The sequence below is a fragment of the Mus musculus genome, chromosome 1, assembly GCF_000001635.26.
Source record: "Mus musculus strain C57BL/6J chromosome 1, GRCm38.p6 C57BL/6J".
In the NCBI taxonomy this organism is placed as follows: domain Eukaryota; kingdom Metazoa; phylum Chordata; class Mammalia; order Rodentia; family Muridae; genus Mus; species Mus musculus.
The window spans coordinates 120586749-120601279 of record NC_000067.6 but is presented as its reverse complement, the minus strand read 5'-3'; positions in this window follow the sequence as shown (position 1 = coordinate 120601279).

Genomic DNA, 14531 nt, shown 5'->3' with positions numbered 1-14531 from the left:
GCATCTTGGGGTGGGGCCCTGAGCACTTTCGCCTCCAGTCGCTTCCACGCTGCTGTATTCTGGGCATTTCCTCTTTTCCCGAGTGAAATACCTCAAAAGTTTTTCCTCAACCCAGGTTAGAGAGTGAAGGGTGATGCTGGACGCCGGAGAGATTTCCTGGAGAGCTGTTTTGGAGGGTCGGGTACGAATAGACTGTTGAAGCCTTCAGTCCAAGAAAGCCTTCCACAGAGGAGGCCTTTCCCACCCAATGTCCTGTTGGAGATCCTGGCAGAACTACACTTCCCTGATCACCATCCCCAAATGTCATAGTTTCTGACTACCTCATAAGAGTTACACTCTCTACCCCTAGTTAAAAAAAAAAAAGTAAGATTTTATTTACACAGAGGCTAGATTGGGAAGAACATACAACCAAACCCACCAGTCTAACCGGAGCAATGATGCAAAGTTTGTCCTGGACGAAGAACAGAATTCGCCTTTTGCTTGGCTGCCTCTCAGGCTCAGCCGAGAATCTCCCGACTTCTCTGGGCCGGGTTTCCAAAAAGGACTGGGCTGGGGCTTGGTGGCAAGAACCTCTCCAGAGTTGAGTCTCTGGGGCCACCGCGGTCTCTCCAACTTTCTGAGGCTTCTCCACATCTACTGTGCTTTCTTGTGGGTTACCTTCTGCTTCTAACCCAAGGGCTCCCCGAAATCTCCAGTTGCCCTCACTCCTTCCCCCCGAAATAGGGGTGGGATTTTTATTTATATTTAAGTTCGCAAAATTGAAATCTTTATCCCACAAGCGACCGTGGGTACTTAATTAAATTCTAATTAGGACACTATCAATATCCTATTTAGCCGCGTAGCTTTTGTGCGCCGCGGTCCCTTTCAGCGCCGTAAATAGGGTCTCGACGCCTTATCTCGCCTGCAGGAGACGCCGTGAGAAGGGCTGCGGAAGATAATTTATAGGTTTTAATTACTCTTCATTCCGCCTGATCAGCTTGGCGTTCATCACAGGCCTGTGAATAAAACCCTGGTCAAAAGCTCTGTCACATAGCACTGGCAAGACGTTTAATCAAAGTGAGCGGCCCCGCGCGCCGCGCGGCCCGGTCCTGTACGTAATTTCCAGCCAGCTGATAAAGCCAGCTGAATAATGCGGCGGCCCTTTGGAGACACCATTTACAGAAATGACTTTATTGACGGCTTAACGTCGGTAATTCATTTTACCTTTCATGTAGTAGAGCTCGGATTTGTTACAGTAATAGGATGATAAATGCACCCGCGGCCCACGAGCTCCGGCTGGATTAGGCGATGCTCCTCTGCAGCGCAGTGGCTTGTACCCCACTCCACCCCCCAGATCCAGCCCCAGACGGATGCTCCTTTAGACCTGTCGCCCGAGCTCCACGACCCCCACCCAGGTTCCACGCCCTCCTCTCCCTCCTAAAACTGAACACACTGTTGGGAACTATATGTGCCTGTGCTGACGTCCTGGCAAGCCTTGGCGAGAGGTGTGTGCAGGCTGAGTGAGCAAATATTGGCTGAGACACTTGTGTGAGGGGTCCAGAGATCTCGGAGCCCAGGGCTGGCATGTGGGTGAGAAGCTACAGCGGGGGCAGGGTGAGTGGTGTGTTCAAGTATGGGGAAAGGGGCTTGGTGTTGGTGTGCAGGGTGCATGTCAGTGTGACTGCCTTGGAGTACTCGTGTTTTTTAGATACTCCCCTCTGCCTTTTGGTAGTTGAGGATGTCTTGCCATTTGATAAATGCTCAGGCCAGGATGGCAGACAGGTAAGGCAGCAGGAAGAAGATGTGGGAACCGACCAGAAATGGAATGCAGCCCTTTGCTCCAAACGGGTCCAGTTCTGGGGTCCCAAGTACAGGAAGGAATGGAGATCAGCATGTCCTTCCATTGCCTTGCTGTTTTAAGCTTTGTGGTTACCCCCTGCAAGAGACACCCCCCACAGAAGGCCACGGATTGGGCATTACCTCCTCCATAGACTTACTGTCTCCCTTGCCACCTTTTCATATTTAGCCCAAATGAACTGGGGGTGGGAGAAACGACAAAGAAGGAAAGGATTTTTGCTTAATTCCAAATACCAAAAAATGCATGAGAGTGTAAGATAGTCCTCCTACCCCCAACGCAACCCCCCCCTGGGCTGGGGAGCATGGTACACTGAATACAGAGACCCCCTAAACCCTCCAACCCTCCCTAGTCCCTGAACATCCTCCATTCCTAGAGGTTCAACTCTGGCTTCCATGCAAAAGACATCTGGCCAAGCAGAGGGAAAAGTGCATGTGTGCTTAGGGAAGGGAGAGCTGCCGGGAACTTTGAGATCAGACAAAGGGAAGACATGAGTTTTTCTAAGGGTGAAAACTAAGAAAGTGTATCTATTTCCCCTCTTTCCAACCTGGTAAACAGCCACAAATCATTTATGTGCTTGTGTTCATGTCTGTTCCCCTGTGTGCATGAGAGCCATCCACGGAAAACCCAGTCTCCAAATGCATTACTTGTGTGTTGGTGTGTAACTCTGTGGAGGATAGGAGCTCCTCAAATGACTTGGGCCCAAGTCAGCCTCACCAATGCCTACAGAGAATTGTAACGCATTTGCTGAGAGCTCCTTGCATGATGGTTCAGAAAGGGAAATCTCCTACTCGGAAGGGTTTTCTAACGAGTTTTGAATTTTGTTTGTGTTGAGACAAGTTAAGAGGTCCCTCCAGTTCCCACCTTAAAATGGAGGTGGGAGAGGTGAGTGCAAATCTAAAAGCCAAGCCTCTCGGCTCAGAATCAGAGCTCAGTGGGCTTGCAGTAGGTGGTGTTGCCTGCACACGGTGGTAATCCCATTTCCAGTGTAGATCAGATGGCGGTGGGGCCTCGTGGTGCGGGACATGAATGAGTTGTCCCAACACAATAGCGTGCAGCCTTCCTACGGGGACTGGGTGACCAGCGGTTTTGTTGGGAGTGAATGCAGGGAGATTTCTGGTACAAGTGCGGGCATTATCGTGAGCCAGAAGGTCAGACTATACATTGCAGGTCCCCAAAGCCTATAGACCTTGGGAAATGTGAGGCCTCTAGCCGCGTGATTGTACCTGACAGTCTTTTCAATAGACTAATTCAATTAGCGCTCAGGGCTTCGGTCTTCATTTGGAGGGCATGACAATATGGGGTGGGTGGGTGCTGGAGGGGGATTTCTTGGGTACTGGTTAAGGGTCTTCAGGAATTTTGTTAGAAGCCAAGAGTGGCACTGGAAGAGGCAGACAAGGGGTGGGAGGAAGCCAATGAATTGGGGGCAGTCTCAGAAGCCAAATCTCTGAAAATAAATTTCTCAGTTAACCCAAGAAATGAGGAGAGGAAGTTTTGTTTGCAAGCCTCGGGAAAGTCCTGGGTGGGTGTGGAGAAGGCTTTGAGGTGATAGTTTTTCTTTTACCTTCTCTGTGTGTGAGCAAACGCACCCCCACCCCCAATCTGTTTTCCTAGAAAGCTCAAGAAAAAGCCTGTCAGTGGGGCTGTCACCTTAGACTATGCCAGTATTATCTGGGTGTATCCCCACCACCACAACCACCTCTAGTAGTTGCAGCAGGAGTGGAGACATTTTATTCTGGACTCTCTCTCTCTCTCTCTCTCTCTCTCTCTCTCTCTCATACACATGCCATTTCCTTGACTGTGGGAAATGGAGGTGTGGGGTGGGGTACTGATTCCCTAACATTCATTCCAAAGGGTCTCCTGGGGCCCCCGAGTTCCAGGAGCTAGACCAACTGCCCACCCGCTTGCTTGGTCCCTGGGAACGCTGAAGCCAGCCAGCCCATCGCTGCTAGCGGGTTTCCTCCCGACTTTCAGGCTGTACTTCCGAGAGCAAGGAGCCAGAGGAAGGAGTGGAGATGCAGGGCCCTTAGGCTCCCATTACGGAAAACAGAGTCTTCATCCCTGCCCCCTCCCAAGCCCTCCCAAATGGTTCTTGAGCTGAACCATTCAGCGAGACTGGTGCCAGCCCGGAGGATTTTAAAGCCAGTACTACCTAAAATCAAGGAGACTCCGCACACTTCTCTAATATATATGTCTCTTTAATCAGGCTTCCCGTTTGTCTTCTTACACAGAACCCTTCCCAAACCCTAGCACCCAAACTCCAATTTGGACTCAACTCCTCTCTGTGGCGCGGAGGCGGGGTATTTAGAATTAATTTAGTTAGACATTTCATCTGACACTTTATTTTGGCCTCCTCCCTCTTTAGTTTTCTCCCCTCCTTAGAAGGTTTGGGGACCCACTGACCTACTCCAGTCCCCACCTGTCCGAGTGACTGCTCCGCCTGGATCCGGCTCGGTTCGGTGCTTAGAGTGTTTGCAAGCAGGAGGAGGATGCGGGGTGGGAGTGAGCGAGGAGGGGCCAGAGCAGCTTCCGGGTTTGCCGTAGTCCCCCGTATCGGTTCCTGCTCCCGCAGAGGTCTAGACCCGTCTCGAAAGTCCGAGACAAAAATTAAATAAATAAATAAAAATCAACGAGAAAAAGAGGGGAAAGGGGGGGGGGGGGAGTGAGGAAGACTGCAAAGCCCGTGTTCTTTTTCCTTGTCGAGGTGGGGGGTCTGTCTTCCTCTTCCTTCCTTCAGCACACATAGGGACGTGGGCTGTCTCCCGTCTCTGGCTCTTCTCCCACTGACCGGTAAGGAGGAAGAAATCCGAGAACCCGCTCCCAACGCCACCAGGCTCCAGGCCAGCGCCTTCCCGTTTCCCTCCCCACAGGCCGGCGGTGAAATCGCAGCCTCCTTAAACCCTCCGGAGCTGCAGCGTGGGGAAACTCTTTCCGGGCAAGGTGCTGGATAAACCGCAATGTCTGTCCATTAGAGATCGGTGCGGCAGGGGTTACTGGCTGGGAAACCCGAAAAGTTTTGTTTGGGAGGTGAGCACGTCAGGAAAGAAAAGCTTCAAGAACTTGAGGGGTATGGTCAGAAAGAGGTCTCCTCGGGTTCCTCCCCACGCCCCAATTCCTTCACTTGGGTCAGAGTCACTGCACTGTGGAGACCTTTCTGGACCACCTTTCTGCTTGGCCTGCTCCAGCAGAACTGGGGGGTGTTGGGGTGTGTTTGTGTGTGATTCTCATCATAAAGGACTTAGTTTGAATGCACATGTATGAAAGTGTATACCTCGAGGAGTTGTGCTTGGTTTATGCTTGTGGGCAGTGACAATGGGTCCATGTCTTTATAGGCTAGAAGCAGGATTTGCGCGTGTCTGTGCGAATGGAATGAACGATCTCCACTTGTACGCTTCTACGCGTTCGCGTGCAGTTTGAGGAGGGTGTCGCGTTTGCGTGCACTTTGAGGAGGGTGTCGAGGTTATCTGTAAGTGAGAGCCCTAGAAGCCCATGGAAGAACAGGCAAGGACCTTGGACCCCTTACCCAGAGTAGCTGCTGGAGGCCTAGACTTTTCTTTCCTCCCCAGCTCCCCTATGACTGTCTTTGAAAATTGCAAAGAGGCTGCTTAAATCCAGATTAAAACAGTCACTGACTTTTTGGGTTTTAACGGAAACTCAACTCAGCAACGATGGACTTGAATTGTGTGTGTGGAGGGCTAGGCAGTGTATTCCAAGGTCAAGAGCAGAAGAGACCTGGGAGATTTGGGTAGGCTCAAAGACACTCAGAGACGGGAGAACATAAGTCACCTCCCCCAAGGAGGCCACTGGCCCCAGGGCTCTCCAAGCACTGGTTAGCTGCCAGGAGGAGCCTTGGACTGTCTTTGGGTCTAGGTCCCAGGAGAGGACAAGGAACTGTGGTCTCCAGTAAGGACCCTATGCTCCATTCATTCCTCAAAGTTTATCACTTTCTCCCATGTGTGCCTAGTGGAAGCTAGGCCAGTCTTGGTGATGATGCGGGCAAGGGGAGGAGGCATTCTTTAATCCTCTGAAGACTGTCCCTTCTTTTACAGCGGTACTAGAACTTTCCAGACTTGAATGGTAGTTAGTGAGCCAGGAGTTGGGGGATGTCAAAAAGGAGAAAGATGGGGGTAGAGGAGTAAAAGGCAGGCCCCACGAAGTTCCCAGACCACCCCTCCCTGGGCCACCTAAGACATCCGTCCCAAACCTCAAAATTATTATTCAAAGAAGTCAAGAGTGTGATCTCTCAGCGAGCAAAGCAGCCAAGCCAAATATTATAGGCAAAGTCGATAATCAATGGACAGATTAAGCAACCTACCTCTAGGACAATGATCTCCACAATTGAAAAGGCACGCACTTTCCCTCTCCTCCCCTCCTCCACACAAAAGGGGACCCAAGGAGGCTGGGGCTGGCAGATGAGGGAGATAGCTACTGGTCTGGGAAGGGGAGTTTGTTAGCTGAGGGACGCTCACACCTCCCATGGGTGAGCCTAGCCTTCCTGGAAAGATATTCGTTGGCCTCTGTTAAGGTGGACCGTGAAAACTCTCCACACTGTACAGCTAGAACCCAGCTTCTAAGGTCTAGGCTTTCCAACCTTTCTGTAATCAGTGGGAGAATTCCCTCCCCTTCTCTGCTTTTGGGAGGGCATCCCTTAGGCGAAGGGGAGGGGAGGAGGATTCCCTGCCATGTGTGGTTTTTTTTTTCCTGTGAGAAATGTGCCACCTGTCGACACATCTGGAGAACTGCACGGGCGCGGCTGTGAGCCAGGGTTTGAGTTTGAGTCAGGTGGCTTTTGATATCTGAGAAGAGAAAGACTAAATTCCCTGGAAAAAAAATGATTTCTGTCGGATCTTCCCATCTAATAGAGGCAAAATTGGAGGGAAAGAGTCCCCTAAAAATTCTTAAATGACAATAGATTGCACTTGGTTTGAGCTGTGCTGTGTGACCTGGGAGGTGACACCAGTTGTCTCTGAGTCTCCCTTTCCTTTTTTTCCAAACGCAGAGGAGTGGAGTGGATAGATCTGCTTCCAATCCTGACTTTGAATCAAACACTCACCTCAAACATTATTATATAGCCAGCATGTGTCTAGTTTTTTTTTTCCTGTTTTTCTGCTCTAATCTCTTGTATATATTTAATGTAGAACCATTCCAATTGTGTCAGAGCTTTCGCAGTTACCCCAAGCTTCCATCTGAGTGGAGTCTGCAGTAGCCAGAAGAGAGTGTCAGATGCCCTGGCTGAAGCCACAAGTGATAGCTGAACTTGGGTGCTGGGAACCAAACTCAGCTCTCTAACCACCAAACCATCTTCCAGCCCCTAGATTAATTAGTTTTAATGCAACAGGACTTTGCTGACTGTGCACGATGTCCACTGAGGACTTTTGTTATGGACACCCAATGGCTATGGGGTGGGGGTGGGGGTTAAATGAGAAGACACCGCCCAGGTGGCAGTCAGAAGGGCAAGGCTGGCAGAGACCAAGGCAAGACAGAGAGCAAAGACCTACTCCGCCCCCACCCTCTGAGGTCATGAGATCCCTGTTAGACAGACAGGGAGCAGAAGAAAAGAGAGTGCAGAGAGCCAGGGAGGATGCATCAAGCCTCAAGCTGCTTTCTCTCCCCTTTCCGATTTATCAAAATTTAGAAATAGGATGTGGGAAGGAGGCTCAAGTATGACCGCAGCGCTGAGCTTGTGGAAGTTTGAGAGTGGCACCAGCTCGCGCCAGCAGGGACCCAGGGACTCCAGCACTGTGTGGCTGGGGCTGAAGTCGGGGATGCCCCTTCCAGGAGCTCTGGGCAGCAACTAACCGGACAGAATCTCCCTGGGCAGACCTAGTAGCTTTGGTTTAAAGGTCAGATCTAGATTTGAAGCACAGGGTGACTGGGGTGGCTAGCCTGCTCACAAAACCTTCACAGGGAGGCTCCTTTAAAACCTCACAAACCTGGGACTTTCCCTGTCACTGTCAGTGTAGAGGAACCCTGTCAGGTTCTCCCCAACCCTGAGAGTTCCATTCTGAGGCCACCTGCTCTCCATCCTCCCCCCACCCCCTGCTCTGCTCCCATAGGGGTTAGATTGTGGGCATCACATAGCTTGAGGATGGTGACTTCCGGTCTCATTTAGATACAGTGTGGGTCCCAGAAGTCTGGTCACTTGTCCTCCACAGTGGCCACCTGGTCACCAGCTGAGACCTGAGGGAACAGAGAACTCTTTGGCTGAGTTTTTGTGGTATCTCTATGTTTGGTGGTCCTTGTCCTCTACACCCGGCTTGTGACACTACAAACCACCCGGATGGCAGCCTTAGCACTTTAGGATCAGCAGTGACTAAGAGGAGCCTTGAAGGGACCCAAGAGCAGCTGGTATTTACTCCCTGCAGTCCTCAGAACCCAGACGAAGCAGATGGAAGAAGGATGTTCGAGCTTGGGCACAGAGAACCATCAAGAACCCAGAGACTGCCACTCATGCCCCACCTTCCTCTGTGAGCGACAGGAGGGTTTTCTTTACCCATGCTCAGAGGAGAGATGAAAAGATAGAAAGAACGTGGAGACAGAGAGGCCTAGAGATGAGAGACAGGAGAGGCATACGGGTGGGGCGGTTTGACTATCACTCCTTTTGGAAGACTAACCAGTAAGGCCGGGCTTGCTCTGGGCCTGACATACCTCAGAACAGTACAAGACCCACTGTCTACAGTGGCAGAAATTGACTGAGAGACATAACCAGGCCTAAGGGCATGCAGATGGGGACATGTGGCTCTGCAGACCCATGCCAGTGATAGGACTTACGATCCTGGTTCCAAGGTCATTGACTCATCTCTCCAAGTCATTAGTCCTTCCTCTTTTCACAGGTCCAGCTGCCATTGTAGGCTCCAGGAACAGGACTGAACAATGGGCCAGGGACCTCCCCAATCCATCACAGGCACAAACACGGATCCTACTCCCTTCCCCATTCACACTGCTGTCTGCTTCTTTTCTTGCGAATGGCCTCCAAGATCAGAGGTCCTGAGGGCTGCGAGTGGGTTGACCAGAAATACTCCCTCTGAGTAGACCCCCCAGCTCACAGTGGGGTTCCCTACTGCAGGACTACAGCCAGGACCCAGATTTTTCCCAATGGGTTTCTGAACAACAAAGGAATCTAGACTTTCTAGACCCTTCTGGACAATCTTGTTCCTGCAGCTGTCCATTTGTCTGTCAGCATCTTGCATGGAATACCTGATGCCTGGAGACCTCCCGGTGGTGAGTGGGCATGAGATAGGGATGAAAAGACACTCAGGCTGCAAGCAAGGATGACACCAAGGCACAGCTTTACCAGAAGACCCAGGTTACACAATTCAGGGCACCCCATCTGTTCCCAGGACCTGGATCAACCCAGAATCAGTGTGGGTGGAGCTTCTTTCTCTATTCTGCTACCCGAGAGGGTTCAGGGCTTTCTGGGCAGAGAAAAGGCTGGAGGCTACTAGCTATGGTGGAGAGCTGGACAGAAGAGGGCTGCTGCCGTCCTTGGGTGGTGGGCCCCACAGAGTAGCGTCTCGGCTGTCTTTCCATAAAGTTTCTCCTTCAGAGAATTGGAGAAAAGCTTTAGAACTGAGGGTGCGGGTGTGTGTGTGTGTGTGTGTGTGTGTGTGTGTGTGTGTGTGTGTGAGAGAGAGAGAGAGAGAGAGAGAGAGAGAGAGAGAGAGAGAGAGAGAGAGAGAAAGAGCTTTAGAGCTGAAGGGGTGGGGGTGGGGAGGAAGGGGGAAAGCTTTAGATCTGAGGGTGCGGGGTGGGGGGAGAGGAAGCTTTAGAGCTGAGGGGGTGGGGGTAGGGTAGGGGAGGAGACCGATTCAGGACTTTTGAACATCCTGCTTGGATTCAAGGCAGAGAAATCTGTCTCAGGTCTCATGAGCCCAGCGCTGACCTGCCCTGCTCCATCATTTAACAGGCCCATTAGGCTTGTGAGACGCTAAAAGCTTCCTCCGGGAGACTCCTTGGTTTGGGAATCACAGCCTCAGAATTTTATAGGGACCTTTAATAGAAAGGTTTGGAAAGAGACCGAGGGTGTCTGCGGTATGAACTTGAACTTTTTCTGAAGGGTATTTGGACCTTGTGCCAAAAATCTACCTGGGAAGAGACTCTGCCCCCCTCCTCCCCTCTCCGCCTTGACCTCAGGCGGCTGGGGGCTGGGGTGAGAGATATGCAGATGGGGGGTGGCTCTTCTTGGCTGGGTCACCAGAGAGGCCAGAAGCTAGAGATTGTACAGGGTGTGCCCCCACTCCATCGGGGTTTACTCTTTATCTCTTCAGTCTGTCAGTCTCCCAAGCTATCAAGTGTGGGTGCGACAGGAATGTCGCAAGGAAAAACTAATTAAATGGGAGCACAATGCTTTGGAAATATTAAGTGTCATGTAAATGCCTAATTCAAACAATAATCTTGATGGTGGTAATTATGTTCTAAGAAGCACATTCACAGAGAGCCTCGTGCTGAGCTCAAATATGTCTTAGGAGGAGCCTGGGGAGCCTGGCTTCTTCTGAGGCTGAGCTCAGCATAGGTGGAGGCTCCACCCCTAAACTGCCTGGAAGGTAACACTGTGGACCCTGGCTTTCTTCACTAAATAACTGCAGCCTCTGACCCTGGAGCCAGTTGCCTATAAGCCTGAACTAATATAGGCTGGAGAGACATAATGGATTGAATAACAGAATGGTTAACAATATATTATTGATAACAATAATAACAGATCACTTAGGCACTTAGGGGAAACATCAACTAGAGAGTAAGGAGGGACCAGGTGAGCCCTGACTGATTCCCCAGCCCCTGTGGTTTGGGGTTCAGATACTACTTGCCTCCAATTTTGTGTATCCTTGACCTGTTGTTTGGGATCCTGGGTCCTTGTGCAAATTTGGGTTTTCAGATAATCCCACTTTTCGATCTTCCCTCTAAGAAGGTCAAGTCAAGTTGCTGGCAAGCCAAAAGGGCATGGGCTTTAGGCTTTCTTCAGCCTTGAGCCCTGCCCTTCCCTTCCCTCCTTCCCTTCCCTTCCCTTCCCTTCCCTTCCCTTCCCTTCCCTTCCCTTCCCTTCCCTTCCCTTCCCTTCCCTTCCCTTCCCTCCCCTCCCCTCCCCTCCCCTCCCCTCCCCTCCCCTCCCCTCCCCTCCCCTTCCCTCCCTTTCCCTCCCCTCCCCTCCCTTTCCCTCCCCTCCCTTTCCCTCCCCTCCCCTTCCCTCCCCTCCCCTTCCTGCCTCTACCTCACCAGGATGCAATGACTTGATTGAAGGGCTCTGGGGAGACAGGGAGGAGGCTCCTTCCTACCCTGACCTCTGAACTCCTCTCAGCTTCTCTGAGGTGTGAGCAGGGCTGGGGGGAGTGGACGTGGTCTTGAAGAATGCTAGATGACAGCTTGCACAGGCAACATGGGACACTCAGGACATGGCTGCATCTGACCCCTGACCTGTGTTCTTCTGGGTACATTTTGGTGGCTTCAGTCACATTCACACCAGATCAGAGCTCTTCGAACTCCTCTCTGTTCTCACAGTGTGGGTGAGAAATTGGAGCACCCAGTTTGTAAGCTATCTCTTCAACTTCCTTCATTTCCTTCTTCTTTCTTTCTTCTTTCCACCCTCCTCTCTCTACTTCCCTCCCTCTCCCTTTCATTTCCTTTGCTTCCTTCCTTTCTTTACTTCCTTCTTTACTTTCTCCCTCCCTCCCTCCCTCCCTCCCTCCCTCCCTCCCTCCCTCCCCCCCCCTTGTTTTTGAGACAGGGTTTCACTATATAGTCCCAACTAACCAGGAATGTGTTATGTTGACCAGGCTGACCTCAAACTTATCTGGTTGGACTGCCTCAGTCTCCCAAGTGTGGGAACTAAAGCTGTGCCCCACAGTCCCTGCTTTCTTTTCGAGTTGCTGTCCCATGAAGCCCAGATTGGCTCCAAAATGTATGGAACCAAGGCTGGCCTTGAACCTTTGATCCCCCTACCTCTATCTCTTCAGCACTGGGATCACAGGTGAGCACCCCCACATATGGTTTATGCTCTGCTGAGAATGGAACCCTGAACTTCCTTCATGCCTACCATGCAAGCCCACCACTAACTGAGCTGTACCCCAGCCACTTTGACATCTAAGTATTAGGTGTTGTACAAATCGGTTTGCCCTTTACTCTCATCTTCCTTACGTTGTTTACTATACAGCTCCAACTGCCTGCAAGATGGCTATGTAGCTCAGGAGAGCCTTGACCTTGCACTTCTGCCTCTGCCTCCTGAGTGCTGGGATTTAAGCCCACACTTACTTCCTAAGATACTTGGCTTCTCTGAACTATTTTTCTTTTCCTTATAGCTTTATTTTATGTGTATGGCTGATTTGCCTGTATTTATGCCTGTGCATCACATGCACACCCAAAGGAGAATGTTGGATCCCCTAGGACTGGAGCTACAGACAGTTGGGAGTGGACCTGTGGATGCTGGGAACTGAACCCAGGTCCTCTGGAAGAGCGGCCCCTGAGCCATCTCTTTCGTCCAGTCTCCTCTCTGGAGCTTTTGATTGGAAACGCCTCTAACCACCCATCACATTTCTCTAGTTTGATGAAGTTCCAAGCCTCAAGGCTTGAGGTGATTTCCCTCCACCACCCACCCCTCCCTCTCCTCTCCTCTCTCTAGAAGCTTCTTTGCCACTGCTCGAGTGGTGGTTTGGGGCCCTGGTGCCTGCCGAAACCAATGGGGCTTTGAGGGCAGATGACTGTCATGATTCACCACAGAGGCTGGGGGGGGGGGGGTTGGGGCAGGTGGGAAATTTCCACCCAGAAATCTCTGGGCCTCTGAGGGCTAGCAGAGTAACCACCACACTTTAATGGGGCTCCTCACCCTTGGCTCACCCCAGTCTCCCTTTTTGACTTGGGGAACAATTGCAAATGCAAGTCTCCTCAGCTCAAGGCTCCCTCTTTTTTGTCTTCTCTAGTTTGTTAAGATGACTCAGCTTTTTCAGCCCTGTGTGGACACGCCCTCCTTCAAAATTGGTATAAAGGTTCCATTCCAGAAGAGTATATGCAGCTTTGAATGCAGTTTCCCAGTTTAAACCAGCTACCACTTTGCTTCAACTTGAAACAACTCCTTCAAAGTATCACTTTTTTTTGTTTTTGGACAGTCTCCTGGAGCCCAAGCTGGCCTTCTGCTGGTAACACAACAGAGAATTTCATGCACTTTAGACCACCCCCTTTTATAGGAGCCCTAGTTCTCAGTTCCTAGGTAAGTCCTGAAGCTTCCGCAGCTATTTGGGGGACTTTTCGCTCCTTCTCCTGACAGATATGTGCATGGGGCAGCTTAGAACTACCAGCAAGCCAAGTCACTCTGTAGCTGAGGGTGGCCTCGAACTTGTGACTCTCCCACCTTCCCTCTCCAAACACTGGTCTGTGCCACTACATTGGGTTTGTGTGCTGTTGAGGATGGAACTTAGGTCAGCCAGCATGTGAGGCAGGCACTGTACTGAGAAAGATGTGCCCAGCCCACGATAGTTCTCATCTGTTGTTTCTGAGGGGGAATCCAGACTCTAAGGGCCTCTCTGTCTACTTGGCAAAGCTTCACACAGAGCGCCGCAGCACAGTGAAGCATTATGTGAGAAAAAAATCTATTTTCAATAAGAGGGAAGAAAAAAAAAAAGAAACATATTTCCCTCTGATCAAGCCGTTCTGGAGGCTTCTGTTTCAGTGTGCCACCCACCCCCACCGCCGGGTTCTCCAGCTCTCAGTATAATACCAGCCGTTAAAAATGATTTCTTCTTGAATGTAGGCATTTCCACACTGTAAGCTCCTTGGCATTGGGGTGGGGCCTGGAAGCCAAAAGCATTCCGTCAGGTAATAGCGCGTTATTACGACTTCCTGGCGGAGGCGCGGGGGGGGGGGGGGGGGGGGGAAGGGCTTTAGAGGAAACTGAGTTAGCAGTCCATGCAAATCAACAAGCTGCAGACCGGGGAGACAGAGAAGATGGTAACATGTTTGCCTTGCAGGCACAAGGACCCAAGTTCCATCCTCTAGAACCCATGCAGTAAAAATGCCAGTCATGGTGGTGTGTGCTTATGATCCTCTCATGGGGCAGAGACGGCCTGATATCTGAGACTCGATGGCCAGCCCGCCTGGCAAGTTCCAGGCCAATGATAGACTGAAGAAAAACAGTGGACAGTGACTAAGAACAATAGTTGAAGCTGTCTTCTGGCCTGCACACACACACACACACACACACACACACACACACAAACACACACATACACGCACATAGAATACTTCAATGTTTTGTATATGATCACACACTAACAGAATCATATTGCATATTCAGAGTTAAATACAAGGCATTATGCAAATTAGCTCCATGTTTATTTTTATTTTCCTGAATGTGGTTGCTAGAGCCTTTACATTACATATTGAACTACCAATCCTACTATTTTTGGACACAGGGTTTTATGTAGCCCAGTTGAGCTGCCCTCAAACTTATTATGTAATAGAGGTTGACTTTGAACTTCAGATCCTTTCACTCTCCCTCCAAAGTGCTAGGCTTAAAGGCACGCACCTCCACCTCTGCTTTTGTATCCTGCTGGTAGCAGAACACAGAACTTCATGCACATTAGAGCAGTCCCCTCTTTATAGGAGCCATAGTTCTCAGTCCCTAGGTCAACCTGGATGTTTCTGCAGCTATCTGAAAGATTTACCACTAGTTTCCTTCTCTTGATAGGAATGCACATGGGCAGCTTAGAATTAC